Source organism: Pipistrellus hanaki (assembly GCF_964339955.1).
Source record: "Pipistrellus hanaki genome assembly, chromosome: 2".
Lineage (NCBI taxonomy): Eukaryota > Metazoa > Chordata > Mammalia > Chiroptera > Vespertilionidae > Pipistrellus > Pipistrellus hanaki.
Window position 1 is genome coordinate 64,752,273 of NC_140504.1, and position 26,611 is coordinate 64,778,883.

General features: G+C 41.0%; 2 long non-coding RNA genes across 2 annotated transcripts in view; one reads left to right on the plus strand and one right to left on the minus strand.

Annotated features, from left to right (window-relative positions):
• LOC311617601 overlaps positions 1-13,318 on the minus strand; it is a 1,043,820-nt gene extending 1,030,502 nt beyond the window's left edge. Inside the window, exon 1 of the long non-coding RNA XR_014794136.1 lies at positions 13,250-13,318. This is a non-coding gene — a long non-coding RNA (uncharacterized lncRNA). The remainder of the gene's footprint in view (positions 1-13,249) is intronic.
• Positions 1-13,357, plus strand: part of LOC311617602 — a 146,662-nt gene extending 133,305 nt beyond the window's left edge. The window contains exon 2 of the long non-coding RNA XR_014794137.1: positions 13,254-13,357. This is a non-coding gene — a long non-coding RNA (uncharacterized lncRNA). The remainder of the gene's footprint in view (positions 1-13,253) is intronic.
• The last annotated feature ends 13,254 nt before the right edge of the window (positions 13,358-26,611 follow it).

A 26,611-nucleotide genomic window follows, 5' to 3' on the forward strand; every position in this document is an offset into this window, starting at 1 on the left:
TAATCTATCCCACTAAATTAATAATTTGAATTGTTATTTGGGAAAAAATGCAGCAAATCTGTATAAAAAATAATGAATAAATAATCAGTATACCAAAAGATGATGGGAAAAAATAAATTTAAAAATTAAATTTAAAAAAATTAAATAAAATTACCTAAAGAAAAAATAATAATAACCTATACACCTCTGGATATATAGTGTTCCTTCAGGAAGAGGTACTGCAAGGCTGGAACACTGGGTGGGAGGGAGAAATTTTTTTATTATTATTATACACCCTTCAGTACATTTTAAGTACTTACATTTTTTCTTTTTAGTTAATGTTCTTATTTTGGATGTAATGCTGTATATGAACTGTCAACATAAGGAGTGAAAATTGTATGTATGTACTGTTTTATATTGTAACTAGAGGCCCGGTGCACAAAATTTGAGTAGGGGAGGGGTGTCCCTCGGCCCAGCATGCACCCTCTCCAATCTGTGACCCCTTGAGGGAGATTTGACTGCCCATTTGGGACCTATCTTGGTGGGCCCAAACCAGCAGTCAGACATCTCTCTCACAATCTAGGACTGCTGGCCCCTAACCACTCACCTGCCTGCCTGATTGCCCCTAACCACTTCTGCCTGCCAGCCTTATCGCCACCTAACTACTCCCCTGCCAGCCTAATCAACACCTAACTGCTCCCCTGCCAGCCTAGTCACTCCTAACTGTCCTCCCTTGTCAGCCTGGTCACCCCCAACTGTCCTTCCATCCTGACCTGGTCTCCCCTAACTGCCCTCCCCTGCATACCTAGTCACCCCCAACTGCCCTCTCTTGCCAACCTGGTTGCCCCTCCCCTGCTGGCCTGGTTTCCCCAAATTGCCCTCTCCTGCAGGCCTGCTCACCCCCAACTGCCATCCCCTGCAGACCTGGTCCCCCTCAACTGCCTTCCCCTGCAGGCCTGGCCCCCCTCAACTGCCCTCCCTTGCAAGCCTGGTCCCCCCAACTGTCCTCACCTGCAGGCCTGATTGCCCCCAACTGCCCTCCCTTTCAGGCCTGGTTCCTCCCAATTGCCCTCCCCTGCTGGCAATCTTGTGGTGGCCATCTTGTGTCCACATGGGGGCAGCCATCTTTGACCACATCAGTGCGGCCATATTGTGTGTTGGAGTGGTAAGTGATTCATATATTACTCAGTAGGCAAGAGGGGCGTGTGCATGCATGTTGGGGTTTCAGTGGGAGGAAGCACCCAGGCCGTGTTGAGAAGGCTCACCAGAGAGAAGGTCCCATAAAAAGAATTTCCAAGTGTCCATGAGCATGGCTGGTGCAGAACCAGTAAGGGGAAGGCCAAGCAGACCAGTCCCTGCAGCCCTGTCATAGTGAGGATTTCAGTCTTTCCCCTAAGAACAGTAAGAAGCCTTGTTGTGCGCTAGCCAATTTTGCTCAGTGGCTAGACAGTCAACCTGCATGCAGACTGAAGGGTCCCAAGTTCAATTCAAGTCAAGAGCATATGCCTGGATTGCGAGCTTGATCCCCAGTAAGAGGCATGCAGGAAGCAGCCAATCAATGATTCTCTCTAATCACTGATGTTTCTATCTCTCTCTCCCTCTCCCTTCCTCTTTGAAATAAATAAAAATATATTTTAAAAGATTAAAGATTGCCCTAGCCAGTTTGGTTCAGTGGATAGAGCATCGGCCTGTGGACTGAAGAGTAGCAGATTCAATTCTGGCCAACAGCACTTGTCTGGGTTGCAGACTCGATCCCCAGGAGGCAGCTGTGATTCTATCTCATCATTGATGTTTCTATCTCTCTCCCTCTCCCTTCCTCTCTAAAATCAATAAAAATAATTTTTCAAAAAAGATTAAAAATAATAAAAAAGAAGCCTTTGTTCTCTACATCATATTAAACATTTAGAAATCAATTTCTGTTGTAGGCATTTAAAATTCTAAAAGCACTTTATCCTATATAATAAAAGGCTAATGTGCAAATTGACCACATGGCAGAATGACCAGTCTCTATAATGTGCACTGACCACCAGGGGGCAGACACTAAGCGCAGGAGCTGCCCCCTGGTGGTCAGTGCGCTCCCACAAGGGGAGCATTTCTCAGCCAGAAGTCAGGCTCATGGCTGGTGAGTGTAGCGGAGGTGGTGGGATCATCTCCCACCTCCACAGCAGGGCTAAGGATGTCCAACTGCAGCAGGGCTCCTGGACTGCATGAGGGACTTACCCAGCTGAGTGCATAAATTTCATGCACTGGGCCTCGTGCTTTAAATATAATGTCTCTCCAAATTCATTCAAAATATTAACACTTTATGACATCCAAGCAAGCAAGGAATGGTATTATTTGAATAAAATAAAATAATTGACAAATTTATAGATTGTTATGTAGACATTGGTCTGTTCAATAGAGTGGCTGTTAGCCACATGTAGCTGGCTAGTAGGCACTTGAACTGGGACACTTGACCCAGTTAAGGTATTCTGTAAGCATGCAATGCACGCCCAATTTCAAAGAATTAATATAAAAATATTATAAAATAGCATACTAAAATATGTTTATATAAATTACATGTTAAACATTATTTGGGATATATAGAGAAAAATAAAATATATTACTTTTTCATCTGTTTCTTTTTACTTTTTAATGTGTCTACTAGAAAATGTAATTATATTTCATAAATGGTTCACTTATACTAGGACTTCTATTTGGACAGCATTGATATACAACCTTTATGCTAGTACATACATAATAATTTGTAAAAATCATAAAATTCATGGTATGTACCTGGCCCAATTGTAAGTGCTTTGACATGTGTTAATGCATTTAATCTTCACATAGACCTAATGAGATAGGCGCTATTATCTCCCCATTTTGCAGATTATTAAACTGAAGCATAGATGCTACCTGGAACATTTTTAGGAGGGTATATAAGTAACTAACAACAGTGGTGTGTCTTGAGGAAGAACTGGAGATCAAGGTGTTGAAACAGATTTCTAGGTCCAAGATGGAGCCACTCATGCCTGGGGGCCACATCACACCAACACTTAGACAACATGCCTGTTTCTGTAAACGCACCATCTGACCAGAAATGCAATATGTCCAGTCAGCCAATGTCCAAAGGCAAAGCCAACTCTGGACTTTACACTTACTTCCTTGCTTTTTGTTTCTCACTGTTTATCCTATTAAAGCTTCCCGCCCTCTGCCCCACTTTGCAGCACTCTGGACCCTTAGGAAAAAGGACTGACTGCTGGCTTCATGAAGCATTAAAAAGAGTATAATAATAAAGTGTATTCTTTAATCATTTTTAACAAAAGTCAGGGATGAAAGGGAGACTGGTTTTCATTGTTTATCTTTTTGTACAAATTGAATGTTGTTATAATATGAATGTCATCTGCTAACACTTCAATTTAAATGTAAAAATATATTGAGACAATCCACAAAACCAGTGTTAAGAGCATAAAACCAAGTATAATTAAGTTCAATTGAGTCCCTAATTGAAAGTAATTGAGGGAAGATCACTTAGAAGTCAAAACATAAAAGCCATTGAAGAATTTGCATCTTTCAATCTAATCACAGCTATGTCCTCCCTACTGACTATCTGTGATCTGCCAAAACTGAGGTGTTTTGTGAATATTCAATTGGCCTAAATGCCAAAGCTTTCACAGGGAGAAGCCAGGCTCAGCAATTGCTTGCAAGAATTATAATTTTCACCAAGACAAAAGGCCTGAAAAGAGCAAAAGCATCTTGCTTCAGTTTATGCCTGCAGTATTTGTCATAAATTGGGTAATGTTCTTTCTTCCTGTAGATGTGAATTCAGCTTAATGAATTCATTAAGATTTGCTTAGGCCAGGGTTGAGTAGCTCAGTTGATTAGAGCATCATACTGATACACCAAGGTTGTGGGTTCAATTCCCAGTCAGGGCACATACAAGAATCAACCAATGAATACATAAATAAGTGAAACAATAAATCTCTCTCAATCAAATTATATATATATTTTTTTTTTTTTTTAATATTTTTTCCCCCTGCTCTAGCCTATTTGGCTCAGTGGATAGAGCATTGGCTTGAGGACTGAAGGATCCCAGGTTCGATTTTGGCTAAGGGCACATTCCCTGGTTGGGGGCTTGATCCCCATAGGGGGCATATAGGAGGCAGTCCATCAGTGATTCTCATCATTGATGTTTCTATCTTTCTCTCCCTCTCCCTTCCTCTCTGTAAAAAATCAATAAAATATATATTTAAAAAATCAATAAAATATATTTTAAAAAAAGAAGAAATGCATTTTTTAAAAACAAAAGTTCTAGGTAAGGCTCACTATGGCTGAGTAGATGATCCCTGTTGTTTTGATTACACTTTTACCCTAATCAGCACTATCAGAGAAACCCAGATTATTAAGTCTGTTAAATAACAGCTTGTATTTACTGAAAATTTACTAATTCTCTCTCTCTTAATCACTAACAATCCTACTATTCACTTTCATTTTGTAGGTGTGTATGCCTCTTTTTAAAAATTATTTATTTTTATATGTTTTTATTGATTTCAGAGGGGAAGGGAAAGAGAGAGATAGAAACATCAATGATGAGAGAGAATCATTGATTGGCTGCCTCCTGCATGCCCCATACTGGGGATCAAGCCTGCAACCTGGGCATGTGCCCTTGACCAGAATGAAACCCAGGACCCTTGAGTCCACAGGCCAATGCTGTATCTACTGAGCCAAACCGTCTGCATGTATGCCTCTTTACATTGGGCTCTTTCTCTAAGAGCTAAGGGGTGGGGGCAGGGGATAGCAATGGCCTGACAAAAGATTTTCTCTCATGGCTAATATTCTTCCGGAAGTGAACAGAAAAGCCATGAGCAAATAAAAAAGCAGACCAATTTCAAATGGCGATCAGTGCTATCTGGAGAGAAGGTTATGAGATACAAAGGTGGAGGGAGGGTGGGTTACTTAGAATGGGTGATCAGGGAAGGGCCAAGGGGTTGACGTCTGAACTGAACGAAGAGAGAGCCAGCCATGAGGCTATGGAGGGGGAAAATATTCTGAGCAGAAGGCACAGCAGTTATGAAGGCCTGATAGGGAGGGATAGATATGGCATGTTTGAGGAGAGCAAGAGTAACTGTACCCTGGAGAAGGGTGAGCCAGAGGAGAGTGGGGGTGGGCTAAGGTTCCTGTCACATTAAAAGATTTGTAAACCATAGTCCCATATTTAGACTGTACTCTAAGTTTAATGGGATTTTCAAGATTTATATTTTAAATGCCTGGCACTAAAATGCTGGGCATTAGGTTAATGGTGAGCAGTGAAATTAATGTGCAGAATCAGCTGGTGTCCGGGAGTTAATATCCAAGTGCTGGCTTGTAATGCTCAACATGGATACCCTCAACCCGTGCCCCCAACAACGGTAACTCTTGGGAGCTAGGTTTGAAAATGCAGAATCTCAGGCCCTGCCCCAGACAAATAGGATCATAATTTGCATTTTAATAAGCTGCCCAGATAATTCATAAACACATTAAGTCTGAGAAGTGCTTCCTAGGCAGGGGGTCTGGGCCTTGAGTGCATTCTGGAATCACCTTGGGAGCTATTAAAATACTGCTGCCTGCATTGGCCCAGAGAGGCTGCTGCAATTGGTCTGGGGTGCAACCATAACTTTGGGAACTTGGGAAGCCTCTTATCTTTATTTTTTTAATATATTTTTATTGACTTCAGAGAGGAAGTGAGAGGAAGAGGTAGAAACATCAATGATGAGAGCGAATCATTGATTGGCTGCCTGCTGCAGGTTGGATGGAGCCTGCCACCCAGGCATGTGCCCTTGACCAGAATTGAACCTGGGACCCTTTGGTCTGCAGGCTGGATGCTCTATCCACTGAGCCAAACCAGATAGGGCCCCTTATCTTCTAAAGGTTGAAAAATGCTGCCTTAAAGTGTAGTAGGTGACCACCAGCTGTTTTTCACGCTCAGCTGATTATCTGTTTTCCCTACTTTCTCTCATATCAGTTCCCAGGGACTCACCTTGTTTTCCTTTCTCTGGTTACTAGCAAAAAAGGGCTTCTCTCCCTGGGGATTTTCAAACTGACTGCACTGAGAAAAGCAGCCAGGCTGGCCCTGAAGACAGACACACTGGCTTTCAATGCTAAGGATTAACCTCCCCCTGCACTAGGCTGCACGCTGTCAAAGAGAACAACCTGGAACAATTTACAAAACCCACAATGTTCTTTCAAAAAGTGACCATTAAAAATCCTAATTCCTTTCCAATGGAAGGCCTAGGATGAAGAACTCAACTCTCTTGTCAGCCCCCCGCTTTCCAGGTTGTCAAGTGTTTGCTTCAAACTTAATAATTGTAGTAGAAAAATAGGTAGTATTCTCCCTAAAACCTACATAATTTCATTAACTAATGTCACCCCAATAAATTTATAAAAATAAATAAAAGAAAAAATAGGTAGTATTCTGCAGCTATTTGCATCTCTGAAGAGTTGGTTTTTCCCAAACCCCATGCAGACAGAAAAGAGCCCTCTGAGTATTTCCTAGCCGATGTTTTTTGTTTGTTTGTTTGTTTGAAATATATTTGTATTGATCGCAGAGAAGAAGGGAGAGGGAGAGAGATACTGTGTTTCCCCGAAAATAAAACATCCTCTGAAAATATGACCTACTTACAGGTTTCCTTCTGAGTGAAATATAAGGCATCCCCCCAGGCTCTGTCTCAGAATGAAAATTAATTTACCATAAACTGGTCGCTAGGGCCACCCTGACTGGCATCTAGCAATCAATGACTTTACTCGGAGTCCTGATGTCACTGCTGTGTGGAGGCGGGCGGAGGTCGGAGTGAGCGGTGAGTGTGGGGACTTTCGCAGATGCGTGTAGAAGAACAGGAAGATTAGAGAAGACAGGATACGGCGAAGATGGTGAGTGCTGATCTGTCTCTGGTGAGTGCTAGTCTGTCTCTGGTGACACTACCTGATGCTTGAGGCCGCCCTCATGATGACTGAAGGTTCTCAGTCAGTGGCAGACCCTGCTCCAGCCCACATCCAGGCCCCAGCAAGCCCAGTGACAGTCCCCAGGCAGGCCCCAGGGGGTAAATGTCTGATAAAGGGGTAAGGGGGATGTCTGGTGAAGGTGTTTGTTCAGTGGCACAGGGGTGGGGGGAGGGGGGTCACTTAAAAAGACACAGGAGGATCAGAGGGGGCAATCAAAATGACACAGGAGGAAGTTGGTCCGAAGGTTGTGGGTTATTGTTAAGTTGATTAACAAAATGACACAGGAGGATCAAAAGGGGTTACTAAAATGGTAATCCCCCCTCTGATTCTCCTGTGCCATTTTGATTCCCCACTCTGTTCCCCCCTGTGTCATTTTAAGTGATCCCCCTCCCTCCACCTTGATACCCCAATTCCTTTTTTTTCCCCCTAGAAATGAGCGCAAAAAGAAAAAGCTACTCCGTGGAGTACAAGAAAGGAATCGTGGAAGACTCTTGGGGCCAAAATCTTACTGCTTTCTGAAAAGAGAAGATGTTGAGTATCCGATTGGTCCGAAAATGGTGAGCAGAGTATGGTAACCTCATTGAACAAGTGGACAAGGGAAATGTTAAAAAGCGCAAGTGTGGATCAGGTCGGCAACCATTATTTTCCTAGCTGAAAGACCTGATCTGTGAATGGGTTGTTGACAGGAGAGCAGAGGATTGGTTGTGAATAGGGCTCAGATTCAAGAATTTGCCCTTGCAATGGCACCACAGTTTGACATAGCCCCCGAAGACTTCAAAGCATTACAATGGCTGGATAATTTCCTTCAGCAAAGTGAACTGTCTTTAAGAAGATGTACCGGTACAACATTGTTTAGGTTGGAAGATTCTCAAGTTATTAAGCGAGCACTTGCATTCTAGTCCTTTATTGATGATGATGACTTCTCCAAATACAATCTTTCCAACATGATTGCTATGGATGAAACTGCAGTGTTTATGGGCCAATCATCTCAAACAACAATTGAACAGAGGGGTGCCTCCTTAGTATACATTCCCTCCACTGCTTACAAAAGTGCACGTGTTTCCTGTATTTTGGCAATTCATCTGGATGGCACTAAAATCCCACCTTTAATCATTTCTAAGGGCAAGAAGGAAAAGATTGAACGTGTTTTGGGCGTTTTATTCTTGAAACTGAAAAAGCCTGGGCCACACAAGTAGTTATAAGGAAGTGGGTCGATTTAATGCTGCCGCTTGTTATGAGAGGGAGCCAAAGAGGTCTGCTAGTCTGGGATGCAGCCAGCACTCACTGCGCTAAAGACATGAAGACAATTCTTCAAGAAAGAAAAATAGATCAGATAATGATTCCCGCAGGAATGACGGCCTATCTCCAGACTCTTGATATTGCAATAAACAAGCCATTCAAAGACAATTTGCGCATAGAAATTAATGACTACATTGAAAATAGAATGGAGAGAAATCACCGTGGAAACTTTGTGAAACCTAAGCTGGAAGAAGTTGTGACTTGGGTGAAGAATTCATGGGAAAAAATCACTGACGGTTGCATTGCAAATGCACTGCGAGCAGGCTACCTTGACAAGAAGGACTCATTTAAAGACAGTGCTATTGCTAAACATGAGAGATTTGGTCCACTGATTCTGAAAGAAATGGAGTCACAAGAAATTCATCAGGAAATTCAGGAATTGGATTGTTATGATGATGTTCCAGAAGATGATGACATGATTGTCATTGAATAAATGAGTAAATTCTTGATACTGTAGGATTCACAGTTTGTCTGGTTTGTGTTGACAACTGCCGTACTACTGTACCGTATACAGGTAATAAATTTTCTTTATTTTCATTTAACAATAAATGTGTACCGTATTCTTCTTCATGGAAAAATAAGACATCCCCTGAAAATAAGACCTAGCACATCTTTGGGAGCAAAAATAAATATAAGATGCTGTCTTATTTTGGGGGAAACAGGGTAGAAATATCAATGATGAGAGAGAATTGTTAATTGGCTGTCTTCTGCACGTCCCACACTGGGGATGGAGCCCACAACCTAGGCATGTGCCCTGATCAGGTATCTAACCATGGCCCCTTGTTCATGGGTCAATGCTCAACCATCAAGCACACCAGCTGGGCTCTTGCCTGACCTTTCAGTCACTTCCTGGACTGACATCTGGAAGGAATAATAAAAATTCCATGATTGTAAGGATAAAAGGGGGGGGGGGGGATTCCAAATTTTCAAACAATGATTTAGCCTCATGTCTTCAACTCCATGCTTCAAAAATATAAGCTCAAATTGCTTGTCTAAAGAATCATTACTGCCCTGGCCCGTGTGGCTCAGTTGGTTGGAGAATTGTCCCAGTAATGGGTTCAGTTCCCAGTCAGGGTGAGGAGGAATATAGGAGGTAACCTGAGGGGGGGGGGGGAGCGGTCAGCAATCTGAATCTGTGCCAGTGACTGGTGTCCTAGTGCAATTCTTGTTACTTATAATTAAGTTACTGCACCTTCCTTAGGCAATAGTCTGTTTTCCTGGGTGCTCCCAGTTTGCAGGGGCCAAGGGTTGGGAATTTGGCAGCTTGGCCAGAGAGGGGGTTGCAGCGCCACCAGGCCAGGCATTTTGATACAATCTAACTTCTCCATTCTAACTACTCTGGAGGGGCTGTGAAAGTCCATCATAAAAGTCCAGCAGTTAGGAAACAAATGGGAAACAAAGACATAGGAATATATAAGGAGTGATCTCATTGTATTAGCTGTTCAGGCTTTGGATCTTCAAATACCCTGGGCCAGCAGCACTGCTTTAAATAAAGGGTTTTCCCTGAATCTCTGAGTACTCTTGTGTATTTTCCGGTTGCCTGGTAAATTCTGCAATAAGGGCACATACCCAGGTTGTGGGTTTGATCCCCAGTTAGGATGTGTGCAAGAAGCAATTGGTCAATGTTTTTCTCTCTCCCTCTACCTTCTTCTCTCTTAAAAATCAATACAAAGCATGTCTTTGAGTGAGGATTAACAACAATAATACAAATTACTTATTTAAGAGGAAAACTATAGAGAAGAGCATTTTGTTTCTATTTATTTTTATTATTTTAATTACAATTTACATACAGTATTATATTAGTTTCAGGTGATTCAACATTAATATACCTTACAAAGTGAGAAGAACCAAGATGGTGACATATGTAAACACCTATACTGCTGCCTGGCACAAGAATTTCAAAACTGTACCTGGAAGACAGAGCAGACATCATCCAGAATGACCAGAGAGCTGGCTGAGTGGAAATTCTACAACTAGAAGGAAAGACAAAAGGACACTGAGATTCAGAGGATCTGTAGAGGACAGAGGTGCAGAGACCTGTGTGTGCAAGAAAAAGGCAGGTGGATGAATATGCAGCAGGCTTACTCTAATGGGAGGGAGACAAAGGCTCCCCTCTGCGCTGAACTCCAGTTCTAAAAGAGATTCAGGAAACTCAGCCTCATACCAGGTGAAACTGGACTGTCAGGAAAAAGCACAATGAGACTCAGGGGAGCTGCAAAAGGCAGAGGTGTGGAGGCGCAGCATGCAGAGAAGGTGAGCAACAAGCACTTGGCTAGCTCTCTCATTCAAGAGGGAAACAAAACCTCCCAACTGCACTGAACTCCAGTTCTGGGTGAGATTTTAAGTATCCAGACCCATTCCGGGAGAAATTGGACTGTCTGGCAGCGGGCAAAACTTGAGGGCGGCTTTCTCTCAAATGTGCTTGCAGCCATTGCCACGGGACACTGAGACACAGGGGCCTCTTAGGGTGAGTCTGATGGGAAACCAAGGCTGTCTGCTCCACCCTGAGACTCAACCCAATCCAAAGTGAGCACAGAAGCTCTCCCAGCATAGACACAGCCAATTGCGTTGGAAGTCAACTTCCCCCAGTAATACTAACAACAATCTAGGCTTCACTACAACAAGACTGCGCACACAGCCCATAAAGGGGCACACCAGAGTGTCCACCTCAGGTAACTGGGGAGGCTGAGACACTGGGCCCTATAGAGCACCTCGCACACAAAGCCACTCCATCAACTCAGGGAAGCAGCTAAAATGAGGAGACAAAGAGGCAGATCACAAATGAAGGAAATGGAGGAAAGGAAATGACTGGATATAGAGTTCAAAACCACAATTATAAGGTTTTTCAAGAATTTCCTAGAAAAGGCCAATAAATTTAACAAGACCATTGAGGATATGAAAATAATCAACTAGAAATTAAGCATACACTGACTGAAATAAAACATATTATACAGAGATTTCATTGAGGAGAATCCAAGATGGCTGCTCGGGTAGGCAACTAGCCGCAGCTGCACACAACAATTTCAATAAAATACAACTAAAATATAAAATGGACATTACCCAGAACTACAGGAAAGTCGACTGACTGGAAATCCTACAACAAGAAGCAAGGAGAAAACCAGAAGGAAGTGCAGAGGAGCTGTAAAAGCCCAAGGTACGGAGACAGGCGGCGCGCGGAGAGGACGGAGTCGGAGAGGAGGGAGGCCGAGTGCCTGGCTGGCGTTCCCAAGCCGGAAGAAGATAAACACTCAGACTGTGCTGGGCCCAGCTCCAACTCCTCTGAACCCCAATTCTAGGCCAGACCCCGGGGACCCAGGCTCACCCATAGGGAGCTGGGCTGCAAGGCGGAACTCCAAGGAATGGCGAGAGGAGGCCCCGGAGGCGCGCACAGTGCGCGCAGAGAAGGGCCGGCTGTGCCTCGGGATTGCCCTGACGGGAAGGAGACAGGGGCTCCAGACTGCTCTGAACACCACCTCCAACTCCACTTCCAACTGAACTGAACCCCAATACCGGACTCATTGGGGGAGAGCATAGACAGTTTGGCAGCAGGCGAAAATCGAGGGCACCTTTCTCTCAGAGGCGCTTGCAACAAGTACTGAAGGACCCTGAGTCTCAGGAGTCGCATAGGGCGGGGCTGACGAAAGCCAAGGCTGTAGGCTCCACCCTGAAACCCCGCCCCATCAGGAAAGCTGCCTGCGAAAATGCCTAAACCAAATAGATCACAAACTAAAGAAATGGAGGACAAAAAGCAACTGGATATAGAGTTCAAAACCACACTTATAAGGTTTTTCAAGAGTCTCCTAGAAAAGGCCGATAAAATAAATGAGACCTATGAGGATATGAAAAGGGATCAACAAGAAATGATAAGGGATCAACAAGAAATAAAGAATACATTGTCTGAAATAAAAAATATTTTACAGAGTCCTAAAAACAGAATAGAAGATCACAAGAATCAAGTCAAAGATTTGGAACATAAAGAGCCAGAAGACACTCCTCTGCAGAAGCTAGAAGGCAAGAGAATCCAGAAAATTGAAGATGATGTAAGAAACCTCTGGGACAACTTCAAACGATCCAACATCAAAATTATGGGGGTCCCAGAAGATGACAGAGAGCAAGATATCGAAAACATACTGAAAGAAATAGTGACAGAAAACTTCCCCCACCTGGTGAAAGAATTGGACTTACAAGTCCAGGAAGCACACAGAACTCCAAATAAAAGGAATCCAAAGAGGACCATACCAAGACAAATCATAATTAAGATTCCAAGAGCAAAAGACAAAGAGAGAATATTAAAAGCAGCAAGAGAAAAGCAGGTAGTTACCTATAAAGGAGCACCTATACGATTGTCAGCTGATTTCTCAACAGAAACCATGCAGGCCAGATGGGAATGGCAAGAAATATTCAAGGTGATGAATAGCAAGAACCTACAGCCAAAAATACTCTACCCAGCAAAGCTATCACTCAGAATGGAAGATCAGATAAAGAGCTTCACTAATAAAAAGAAGCTAAAGGAGTTCATCACCACCAAACCAGAATTATATGAATTGCTGAAGGGGGTTCTCTCAGAAGAGAAAGTAAATAAAGATAAAAATTATGAACAACAAATACGTAACTATCAACAAGTGAATCTAAAAACCAAGGAAACTAAAATAAAAAAATCTGAGGAACAATATTAACTGTTGAATATAATAGAATCAGAGGTATGGAAGGGGAGTGAACTGATGATTCTAGGGGAAAAGGGGAGAGGGAGAGGTGAGAAGAGACTGAACATAAATTGTGCACCTATGGATGAGGACAATGGGGGGTGGGGAAAGGACAGAGGGTGGGGTGAGAAGGGGGGGAAAGGAACATTTGTAATAATATGAACAATAAAAATTTATTAAAAAAAATAAAAAAAATAAATTTCTCTCTAAAAAATAAATAAATAAATAAATAAATAAATAAAAAATAAAAAAATATTATACCGAGACCTAAAAGCAACTAAAGGATTGCAAGAATCAAAGATTTGGGATACAAAGAAGCAAAAAAAAAAAAAAAAAAAAAAAAAAAAAAAAAAAAAAAAAAAAAAAAAAAAAAAAAAACCTCCTCTGAAAAAGAAAAAAGAAAAAAAAGAATCCAAAAATATGAAGATACTATAAGGAGCCTCTGGTACAACTTCAAGCTTACCAACATCAGAATTATGGGGGGTGCCAGAAGAAGAGAGAGAACAAGATACTGAAAATCTATTTGAAGAAATAATGACAGAAAACTTCCCCCACCTGGTGAAAGAAATAGATTTACTAGTTGAGAAAGTGCACAGAACCCCAAACAAAAGGAATCCAAAGAGGACCACACCAAGACACATCACAATTAAAGTGCCAAGAGCAAAAGACAAAGAGAGAATATTATAAGCAGCAAGAGAAAAATAGTTACCTACAAGGGAGCACCCATAGGACTGTCAGCTGATTTCTCAACAGAAACTATGGAAGTGGCAAGAAATATTCAAAGTGATGAATCGCAAGAACCTACAATCAAGATTACTCTAACAAGCAAAGCTATCATTCAGAATTGAAGGGCAGATAAAGAGGTTCACAGATAAGAAAAAGCTAAAGGAGTTTATCACCACAAAACCAGAATTATATGAAATGCTGAAAGGTATTCTTTAAGAAGAGGAAGAAGAAAAGGGTAAATATAAAAATTCTGAACAAAATACATATCATCAACAAGTGAATCTAAAAACCAAGAAAATAAAAAATCTGATGAACAGAATAAACTGGTGAATATAATATTATCAGGGGCATAGAAAGGGAGTAGACTGACAATTCTTGGGGGAAAAGGGGAGTTGGGGGGGGGGGGGGGGTGCAGGAAGAGACTGGACAAAATCGTACACCTATGGATGAGGACAGTCGGGGAGGGGATAAGGGCAGAGGGTGAGAGGAGAGCTAAGGGTGGAAAAAGAGGAAAAACTGTAATAAGCTGAACAATAAAGATTATATATATATATATCTTACAAAGTGATCACCACAAAAATCCTAGTAACCATCTGTCGTGGGACATTGTTATTACAATGTTATTCAATCCATTCTCTGCTTTGTACATTACACCCCTGTGACTTGTTTTATAGCTGGAAGTTTGTACTTCTTAATCCCTCTCATCTTTTCAGCCTCTCTCCTGTCCCCTCATTTTTCTTGAGTTTTCTAAACTTTGAGCATCAAGCTATCATTTTAGATCTACCTTCTAACATCTTATTAGCAAAAGTATTTGAAATCACCTATGAAAAATCAGAGTAAATGATAACTTTATGAAAATGCAAACTTCACTTAAAACTAAATAGGAAGGGGAATGGAAATTTAAGACTTATTTTCCTTAATAACGATAAATATGAATATTTATTGACAAATACTGTGAGAGAACTAAAAGATATTTTATGAAGTAGTTTTGCAATGCAGGGCTTTAAAAGGGAGAGAAGGGAGTCATTGCATGCCGTTGCTTTTTACAATGGTGATGTTATAACTTGCCTTCTTCCTAATGTTCAAACCATGCAAATAGTCTACTCTTAGAGTCCATTTGGATGGTGTTCTTATGTTGGCTTTGAGTTTAGGCCAAGAATAATTGGAATTAATTCAGAAATTAAGCTCACTCATTCTGTAACATCTGGGCCTTTGTCAATCGGCTTTGATTATTTTTGCAGTCACACTGCAATCATCAGCACCACTCTGGGATACTTGGAATTTAATTCCCTTCCTAAGGACTAGGTTTTCTGCTATTAGCACTGTCATCTTAAGCATATGTAATGCAATCAGTAACTGCATTACTTACACATTATGTTTCCCATACTTTGTTCCTGATCGAGTTTATTGCTGCCTTAGGGGCTTAGCACTAGTTCTGTCCTCTGCCTAGAATGTTCTTGCCTCCACTCTTGTTACTTAATTCTCAATTCCCTCCTCAGAGAGCCTTTGCCTGAACACCCAATCTTGTGTGTGTGTGTTTTAATGAATCAAAGGGCACCATTGATAGTATATTAAAAAAAATACCACATATATTTTTATTGATTTTAGAGAAGAAGGGAGAGAGATAGAAACATCAATAATGAGAGAACCATTAGCTGCCTCCTGCTCGCCCCACACTGGGATTGAGCCCACAACCTGGGCATGTGCCCTTGACCAGAATCAAACCCCGTACCTTTGAGTCTGCAGGCCAACGTTCTATCCACTGAGCAAAACCCGCTAGGGCTGAACACTCAATTTTAAGTAGTCCCCCAGACACTTCTATCATATAACCCTATGCTACTTTCCCTTACCACTGATCACTGCCTGAAAAGACTTTGTTTATTTCTTTGTCTCTTCTTCTGTTATCATCATAATTAGTTAGTTATTAATATTATATAGGAAGGAGCAAAGAGTAGGCCAGACATTACAAATGTGGTCATCTGGGCAGTTTCACCAGGAAGCTGCAATTTTACACTCACCAGTCCATTCCCTGTAAATCACTAGGGGAAGGGGCCCAACAAAGGGGAGAAATGGAAACAAAAGTAACTGGCCAGAGGGGTGAAGCAAATGTAAACCAAAAAAACTTGGGAATAGAAAAACCCCAGACAAAGAATTCTCATATTCTCTCTCTCTCTCTCTCTCTCTCTCTCTCTCTCTCTCTCTCTCTCTCTCTCTCTCTCTCTCTCTCTCTCTCTCTCTCTCTTTGCTTCACTCCTGCTTCCTTGCACTTACCTGTGCTCCCTCCAAAGTCATGTGGCCCTAGGCCCTACATACAATGGACTGCAGTGGAGAACACAAGTTAAGCTTGCCAGATGCTGAGCTGGACTGTGCAAATATGGAACAGAGTCTGGGCAATGGCTTTGCTTCTAGCTGTTGAAGACAAAATGGGACTTTTTCCATGGCAAAATGGAGGGAGATGGGACCTTGAAAACTCAGGAGTTTAATTCCACAGAAATAAAGCTTTCCACATACCTCATCCTCCCGCCATGGGGGCCTCAGGAAATTCTTATTCCCACAGCACCCCAGGAAGCTCACTTCTACCAGCAACAGATGCAAAGAGCGCCACTTTCACTACAATGAAGCTTCCTATGCTTGGGGCTGTCTACATACAACTCTATCCGTTGCACCTAAAATTGTAACTGGACATAGTGGTGGGTGCTCAAATACTGCTGACTTTCAGAAAACATTGTGGATCTTTTGGTATCACTTCATCCAGTTGTGGTGGCTGAAATAAAACATCATAGACCTTTACCTTTATTTTATCTATCTATCTATCTATCTATCTATCTATTTGTTTGTTTATTTATTTATTTATTTATTTATTTATTTTAGACCTTTACTTTTAATGCATCAGAAAGACAACAGAAATGTTTACTTGGCATAATGTTGCTTTTTAAGACTTGAAAATTATCATTCTTTAATAATGAAATATCAAATAATGGAGGTAGAATTACAAACCTGAGTTCTACCCCTCAAAGTCATTAAGTAACAAAAAAGAAATTGGCTCACCAAAACCAGTTTGGCTCAGTGGAAGGGTCCCAGGTTCCATTCCAGTCAAGGCAAGTACATTGGTTGTGGGCACATCTCTGGTTAGGGGTGTGCAAGAGGCAGCTGGTCGATGTTGCTCTCTCATTGATGTTTCTAGCTCTCTATCCCTCTCCCTTTCTCTCTGTAAAAAATCAATAAAATAGCCGAAACCGGTTTGGCTCAATGGATAGAGCGTCGGCTTGGGGACTGAAGGGACCCGGGTTCGATTCCGGTCAAGGGCATGTACCTTGGTTGCGGGCATATCCCCAGTAGGAGGTGTGCAAGAGGCAGCTGATCGATGACTCTCTCTCATCGATGTTTCTAACTCTCTATCTCTCTCCCTTCCTCTCTGTACAAAATCAATAAGATATATTTTTTTTAAAAAAATCAATAAAATAGCTGAAACCAGTTTGGCTCAGTGGATAGAGCATCGGTCTGCAGACTGAAAGGTCCCAGGTTCGATTCCCGTCAAGGGCATGTACCTTGGTTGCGGGCACATCCCCAGTAGGGGGTATGCAGGAGGCGGCTGATCAATGTTTCTAACTCTCTATCCCTCTCTCTTCCTCTCTGTAAAAACTCAATAAAATATATATTTTTTTAATCAATAAAATATATATTTAAAAAAAACAGTTAGGCTCTTTGATGCCATTTTAATTTCTGTTACTGTGACTAAAACTCAGATTGGATTCACTTTATCAGAAAGATGTTAGATCATGGTGATATCGAACACAGAGAGAGGATCAAGAAGAGAAATCTTGGTGTGAAAGGCATCATAATAATACTGATAACTCATAGAACATCTTATAAGGAAATTTACCTCAGAGAAAAGTTTTTTTTACAATCATGAATCTATAATTTGTTAACAATATATATTTTTTTCTGAAAAAATACTTGCACAGTATACTGTGGATGGATAAAGGACCACATACTAAACCTGAGAAACTCAAGGGAGGCCTGCATGGCAGACTTACAAACTCAGAGACCTAAAGTAACTACAAAGGATGGTCTGAAATGTTTCAACTAAAAGTAAATTATGGCCGAAGCCAGTTTGGCTCAGTGGTAGAGCGACGGTCTACGGACTGAAAGGTCCCAGGTTCGATTCCAGGCAAGGGCATGTACGTTGGTTGTGGGCACATCTCCAGTGGGGGGTGTGCAAGAGGCAGCTGGTCGATGTTTCTCTCTCATCGACGTTTCTAGCTCTCTATCTCTCTCCCTTCCACTCTGTAAAAAAATCAATAAAATATATTTTTAAAATAAATAAATAAATAAATAAATAAATAAATAAATAAATAAAAATTATGGCAGGTAGGCTGGTATCTTCCTTGACAAAGGTCAATTTTTACTCTAACTGGGTCTATTGTCTTTTTGCATCTACAAGAACATACCTTTGATTTTTTGTTTTTGTTTGTTTTTAATTGCTATCAGAGAGGGAGAGAGAGATAGAAACATCAATGATGAGAGAATAATTGATTGGCTGCCTCCTGCATGTCCAGGGGGGTCTAGCCTGCCACCCTGGCATGTGCCCTGACCAGGAATCAAACCATGACCTCCTGCTTCATAGGTTGACGCTTAACCACTGAGCCACAACAGCCAGGCCAGAACATACCTTTGGGATGTCAGAGTAATACCTTTTTTTCCAGATCTCTCAGGGCACAATTTCATACCAGAGCAGATCTGTGATCTTGTTTCCCTTGTTCCCCTGCACACCATCTCTATGTGCTGTAAATGTTTTCTTTTTTTAATTGATTGATTATTAAAGAGAGAAACAATGATTTGTTGTTCTACTTATTGATGCATTCATTGGTTGATTCTTGTATGCACCCACACCAGGGGTCAAACCCAAAACCTTGGCATATGGGGACAATTCCCTACTAACTGAGTTCCTGGTGAGGGCTTGTGCTGTAAATGTTACTAGTTAAGTATCCTGTACCCACTAATGTTAATGAAGTATTTTTCTCTCCGTTTTATTAGATATCCAATCTCAGAGATTTCCCCACTCTGTTTTCTCCTGCCTCCCTAATCTACCACCAATGAATTTCATGTATCCTTCCTTTGGTCTGTTTCTTTCATTCTAATGTATAAAACTGCAAAACTGCCTTACTCCTAAGTATTTTCTCAATCTGCTGAGATTTTACTTCCTGGCAATTGTCACCAGTTTGGCTCAAATAAACTCAAAATTTCTCTACAGGTTTGGACATTTCTAATGTTGTATGCACTGCTGATAATTGATAAAACATAGCAATTTTAAGATGAAGACAAGTTTGCTATATTTTATACCCATAATCCACTGCCAGAGTTAATACACCACTTAGGTTTTTTATAAACTACCTTCATTTTACATTCCTAGTTGCTTTAATTCCAGCTGCATAGTCCACATCTATTTAAAGAAAGTTTTTATTTTTAAACTTTATCTTTGGTTTGCACATATAACACAACTTATTGCTGTCATATTTCTGCAGAAAGATGAAGAGATCATTTGCTACTTGGACTTTTGTTTAGCTTGTTAGGCTTTTCACCCGACTCTAATGTACCAGATGTTTCTCAGTTGGCAAAACAGAGTTTCCTTAACCATCTGTGTGCTCATCTCTCCATTTCATTCTCCAGCTGCATTTGCTCTCTTCCTCCTTGTACAAATAGCAATATTGAAATACTTCCCAAGAAAACATGTCACTTGTTAACTTTTTCTTCCTTGTCCATAAGAAACTTGGAGTCCTCTGCACTTGTCTCCCAGGACCCTCTGGATCTCCTCCCACAGTACTAAAGGAGTTACAATACTGACATCCCATCTGTAAGGATAATACAGTTCTGAAGCTGACTAAATCAACTGGGTATATAGCCTACTTCGAACTTCAGGGAGGCACTGTGAAGAGCTTCAGTGAAGTTGTTTATCTTTTTCTGAAAAATGCACATAGATCATTTATGCAAACTAAGAGCAAGTCATGCTACCCTCGTAACAGTGAATGATAAAAGGATGTTTGTTTTAAAATCATTTATCCAGCTCAGACAGCATGGCTCAGTGGTTGAGCATCAACCTATGAACCAGGACATCACAGGTGTAGGGTGTGCAGGAGGTAACCAATCAATGAGTCTCTCCCATCATTGTTGTTTCTATCTCTCTCTCCGTCTCTCTTCCTCTCTGAAATCAATAAAAACATACTTTAAAATAAATAAATAATAAAATAAAACAATTTACCCAAGTTCCCAAACCTACTAAAAATATTCTAATGTCATTAACAAATGTTATGCATTTATATAATCTTTAAGCTTATGCCAGTAAATCAACTATACCAGTAGAGCTCATCACTTTAAAATTAATTGAAAACATCTTACTGTTGGCCCAGAAAAAAAAAACTCACTACAGACTGATTCATTTACCTTTCAGCATAACTATTATTGCTTATCTCATTTTTGATTCTTATAAGTATATTTCCAGTAGGACATGATCTCACTCATCTAGGGGAAATGGTAAACAACATAGACTGATGAACAAGGTAAGGACCCAGAGGTAAGGAGCCATGGGTCAGACTGTTGGACCTCAAAGGGAGGTTGGGGATTAAAGGGAGAGATCAACCAAAGGACTTATGTGCATACATATGAGCCTAACTAGTGGTCAAGGACAATAAGGGGGGGGGGGCGATGAGTGCGGAGGGGGGGGGACTGGAATGGGGGGTTGAGGACAAATATGTGATACCTTATCAATAAAAAAAATTACAGAACTAGAATGTTGCTGAATCTAATGGACAATTATCAACATGCCATTGAATTGAAAAGGAAAGTAAATCTTACAACTAGTAAAGCCTCAATGTTAATTTTTATGAAGATTGAAATATTTTCCCCATGAACCAGAAGATTCTTGAGAAGAACAAATAGACATTTTTAAGGTAAGACAGATTTTATTATTACTCATTTCTTTTCTTATTTTGGTGATTTGTACAGTTCTTTATTTCCCAAATCACTTTCTCCTGCCGTCTTAAGATTTTCTGATGTTACACTTCAGCCTTCTACACCTCAAAATATTTCCTTGAATCTCTTATATCCAGACTTGCTTATCCAACTCCATCTGGGGTATCCACAAGCACCTCAGACTCACTTTGACCTCCATAATAAAACCAGCCTCCACTGTGGCCTCCCCTCCCTCGGTTGGTTTAAGAGGAGCACCTTGTCACCATGACCCCGGCAGTATTCTTCCGGCTGATGCTGGGAAAGGAATGGAGACTCCCACTCCTCAATTCACTCCTCCCAGTATCAGTAACAGCCACCATCCTCTCATTGGTGCAAGTCAGAAGTCTGGGAAACAAACTTCGCATCCTCTCCACCTTCACTTCCACTCCTCTGCTCCCGCTGGGCATCACTCTGCACTCACTGCCTCTGGCTCCCAGCTTCCTCTCTTCATCTCTATAAACCTTCTCCCTGGTGCTCACAACACTTGTCAATCAATCCCTGCATCCCAGTCCACGCAACTCTAGTGTGCATTTGTTTGAAGTAGGGGGAATCTTTCAAAGAGAAATGGTGTAATATAAAAGGAACATGGGATATCATATTGCAGCAAAAAGCAAGAAGGCTATTACAGATTCACTGGGCATGCCAGCATGAGCTATTAGAGAACAGTATAGACCTCATGGATGGGATATCTTGTACTCCAGAACTTGCTATTTGTATTTTGTACCTCAACACAGCATGGTGGATGTACACATGACCTCTTAGCTACAAATATTTGAGAATTAGAAAAAGAAAAATCTAAATGTTATCAGAGTAATAGAAAGGAAAATAGATGGCACAAAAATAAATGTGCCTACTAAGATGTCTTCTGTTTTCTTTACCCCTGACCTCACACCTCATACCATCCTCACCATCATCATCACCATTTTCCAACCAAGCCCTGACTTGCCACACATGTTCAACATCAATATTGCCCATCTAGAGGAACAATCTGAGCCAACATCAGGATTCCTATGGCCAGACACCCAAACTTAGTCTCAACAACAAGGACTAAAATAAGTCCTTAGAATATTTTGTTTGTTCATCATGAGTCATTTACTCATTACTTAGCATATACTTATATCTAGATCCTTAGACTAGGGCTCATAATACAAAATTAAATAAAACATAGTCCTTTTAATGAAGAAGCTCCCAATCTGGCAAAACATTATATCAGTGATTCTCAACCAGTGTGCTGCAAGGATTTTTAAAACATGCAATACCTGACTATTTAGTCAAAGGCACTGACCTCTTTCCCTTACATTCAAAATTAAGCAACAACAACAACAAAAAGACAACCAACACAATAATAGCTCTTCAGTGTGAATAAATCAAACTTACACCAATTTTTTGTCAGATTGGCAAAAAATACATTTTTGATGTGCCACAGAATTTTAGAAATTAGTTTATGTGTGCCATGAGATGAAAAAGGTTGAGAATTGCCATATTAAACTATAGAATAAGAGTGCAAGATCTGCAAAAATCAAGGAGGGATTAACTGGGGTGAAGTAATTTGTCATATAATTGACTAGGACATTTTTTTAGGCTGCTTATATGTTGGACCACTAAATGAACTATGACTTTGCGCTGAAACCGGTTTGGCTCAATGGATAGAGCGTTGGCTTGGGATCTGAAGGGTCCTGAGTTCGATTCTGGTCAAGAGCATGTACCTTGGTTGCGGGCATATCCCCAGTAGGGGGTGTGCAAGAGGCAGCTGATCGATGACTATCTCTCATCAATGTTTCTAACTATCTCTCTCCCTTCCTCTCTGTACAAAATCAATAAAATATATTTAAAAAAAAAAGAACTATGACTTTGCCATTTCAAGCTCTTTAGCAAAGGAAGATGTAACATGTTTTTCTCCTCCATACTGTCCCAGAATCTTGACCAAAGCCTGATAGACACTTGATTAGACAATACCCTTGGATTAATTTCCTGCCAGGTATGGTCATGGCAGAAAATAACACCTATTAACAGTAACTAAGTGCTGCAATCTCTTCAGCCCATGATACAGCCCCTGTCTTCCACATCTTCTCTTTGCTTCAAATGTGATGTTAAAACTACACCATTGGAGGCAGTAAAACAGACAGTTAATACATTTAAACTTCATCTTTGTAACAAAGTTCTTCCCACCGCACCCCCATATTTCTGCCTTTGCAGTGCTTTACATAACAGTCTTCATTGTCTTTTTAGTCCCACAAAAACCACCTCATTCTGGTGTTCCTGGTCCCTTGGGGTGAGTCCCACAATGGCTCCTTAACAGAGTAATTTTCCTAAAGCACCTCTCCCATCATGCTTCTCTCAGGAACACAGCTGTGCTCATCATTAACTTCAGCAAGGAGTCAATAAATGTTTATTGGCATTGACCCCTGGCTTCTGCTAATGAACTTCCCAAGGGGAGAAGAATGGGTTTAATATTTTCAGTATCAGCTTCACTGTAGTATCTTCATGTGTCTGACCACTAACTAAAGTTCCCCACTCTTTTGGACAGTTGTAAATAAATTCATGCACTGACACATTCTTTTTTCTTCACCCTACTGTTTGGGTTATAACAGGATGTGACCACACTGCCTGTCTTCATTTCAATTGCTTTCAAACCAGGTTACAATTTTGAAATATACAGACTTTTTACATTTATTGAATTTCAGATTGGCTGCTTGTTAATAATATAAAGGACCAACATCTTGTCAGAAAATTACCTTTGAGTCATGCCAGAAACCAATCATTGTCTCACTAATAGAAATGTAGAAGGCTGGTCAACCTTGAAGCTCTGAAAGGTCAAAGCCAACCACTCCCTATTTAATTGAAACAATGGTAACTGAGGCAACTTCTCCATCAAATAATTATGTAAATTTTTACTGATATGATAATCAGCCTATTACCTGCCTAAGGGCTATGGGTGTATCCCATAGTCTCAATAAAAGGGATAGCAAGGCCAAAGCTTAGTGGAAGTCTTCCCACTAGAGGTGGGCTCCCAACTGGCCCCCCATTATTCCCAAATTAAATCCTTTTTTAGTCTTTCATTTGGGTGCGTCCTTCTCCAGAACCTGAACCCTAAACTGGAACCCTGAACCATGTGTGAAAGGGGCTCCCACAGAATCACATTAAATGAGTTATTATACCTGTATATTCTTAATTGCTCTTTTAAAAAAGCTGTATTTCTTAAGAATTTTTTTTACAACCTTTCACCAAAGTCAGATCTAAGATAGTATTTGTGGGATTCATCTTACTTGTACATCAGAACCATTGTTCACTGTCTATGTAGGATCATCAATCTATATTAGCTAATTAATTTGGTCTTGTGGGAATTAATAGAATGAAAGTCTGTTCTTTTTAAAACAAACTGTCCACATAAACACTGTGGGAAACGTCCTGAATTTTGTGCCTTACACAAGAAAGCATTGATTCCCATGTATTTCTAACACCATTCTGCTATAATTGTTCCTAATTAACTGCATTACTAGTGTTCCTTAGAGTTAAGGGTTGATCTAAATGTGTGTGTGTGTGTGTGTGTGTGTGTGTGTGGTCAATAGCTGTGTCATTCAACATAGCAGCCACGAACCATATGTGGTTATTTAAATTTTAACTAAAATTAAATAAAATAAAAAATGTAATTTCTCAGTCACATTAGTTGCCTTTCAAATGCTCAGTACCTACATGTGATGTTAGATGCTACCTAATTAGACAGTGGATTTTACAAAACATTTCCATCATCCCAGAAAGTTCAATTGGGTAACTCTACTCTTAACCTGGGGCTCAGTGCACTTAAAATCACCTGAAGGCATTTTTAAAAATAGCTTTCTGGGCTCCAAAGTTTCTTATCCATCCGGTAGATGTGATGTAGAGATGGAGAACTCATTTATGATAAGTTCCTAGGTACTGCTGGTCTGGGTCCACATTTTTTTTTTTAATAAATTTTTATTGTTCATATTATTACAAATGTTCCTTTCCCCCCCACCCCCCCACCATTGCTCTCCTCCACCAGGTTCCCACCCCACCCTCTGCCCTTTCCCCACTCCCCATTGTCCTCATCCATAGGTGCACAGTTTATGTTCAGTCTCTTCCCACATTCCCCTCTCCCCTTTTCTCCAAGTATCGTAGGTTCATTCCCCTTCCATACCTCTGATTCTATTATATTCAACAGTTAATATTGTTCATCAGATTTTTTTTTCTTAAATTTCCTTGGTTTTTAGATTCATTTGTTGATAGTTACGTATTTGTTGTTCATAATTTTTATCTTTATTTACTTTCATTTCTGAAAGAACCCCCTTCAGCAATTCATATAATTCTGGTTTGGTGTTGATGAACTCCTTTAGCTTTTTTTTTTATTAGTGAAGCTCTTTATCTGACCTTCGATTCTGAGTGATAGCTTTGCTGAGTAGATTATTTTTGGCTGTAGGTTCTTGCTATTCATCACCTTGAATATTTCTTGCCATTTCCATCTGGCCTGCATGGTTTCTGTTGAGAAATCAGCTAACAATCGTATGGGTGCTCCTTTATAAGTAACTACCTGCTTTTCTCTTGCTGCTTTTAATATTCTCTCTTTGTCTTTTGCTCTTGGAATTTTAATTATGATTTGTCTTGGAGTGGTCCTCTTTGGATTCCTTTTGTTTGGAGTTCTGTGCGCTTCCTGGACTTGTAAGTCTAATTCTTTCCCCAGGTGGGGGAAGTTTTCTGTCACTATTTCTTTCAGTATGTTTTCGATATCTTGCTCTCTCTCATCTTCTGGGACCCCCATAATTCTGATGTTGGTTCGCTAGAAGTTGTCCCAGAGGTTTCTTACATTACCTTCAATTTTCTGGATTCTCTTGCCTTCTTGCTTCTTCAGAGGAGTGTCTTCTGGCTCTTTATGTTCCAAATCTTTGACTTGATTCTTGCGATCTTCCATTCTGTTTTTAGGACTCTGAATAATATTTTTTTATTTCAGACAATGTATTCTTTATTTCTTGTTGATCCCTTATCATTTCTTGTTGATTCCTTATTAATTCTAGTTGATCTCTTTTCATATCCTCATAGGTCTTATCGATCTTTTCTAGGAAATTCTTAAAAAACCTTATAAACGTACATTTGAACTCTATATCCAGTCGCTTTTTGTCCTCCATTTCTTTAGTTTGTGATCTATTTCGTTGTCACATTTCGCAGCTACAGATGGGACGGGGTTTCAGGGTGGAGCCTACAGCCTTGGCTTTCGTCAGCCCCACCCTATGCGGTTCCTGAGTCTCAGTAATCCCCAGGGTCCTTCAGTACTCGCTGCAAGCTCCTCTGAGAGAAAGGTGCCCTCAATTTTCGCCTGTTACCAAACAGTCTAGGCTTTCCCCCAATAAGCCCAGAACTGGGGTTCAGTTCAGTTGGAAGTGGAGTTGGAGGTGGCGTTCAGAGCAGTCTGGAGCCCCTGTCTCCTTCCCACCGGGGCAATCCTGCGGCACAGCCGGCCGGCCCTTCTCTGCACGCAATGTGCGCACCGCCGGGACCTCCTTCCGCCTCACAGCCCAGCTCCCTCTCTTTGAGCGTGTGTCCCCGGGGTCTGGCCTAGAACTGGGGTTCAGAGCAGTTGAAACTGGGGCCCAACACAGTCAGAGCTTTTATCTCTTTCCTGCTAGGGAACGCCAGCCAGGCACTCAGCCTCCCTCCTCTCAGGCTCCGTCCTCTCCGCGCACGCCACGTGTCTCCGCACCTTAGGCTTTTACAGCTCCTCCGCTCTTCCTTCTGGTTTTCTCCTTGCTTCTCGTTGTAGAATTTCCAGTCAGTCGACTTTCCTGTAGTTCTGGGTTATGTCCATTTTATATTTTAGTTGTATTTTATTGAAATTGTTGTGTGCGGCTGCGGCTAGGTGTTTACCTGGGCAGCCATCTTGGATTCTCCAAATGAGTCTGGGTCCACATTTTGACAACCACTGGTTTCAC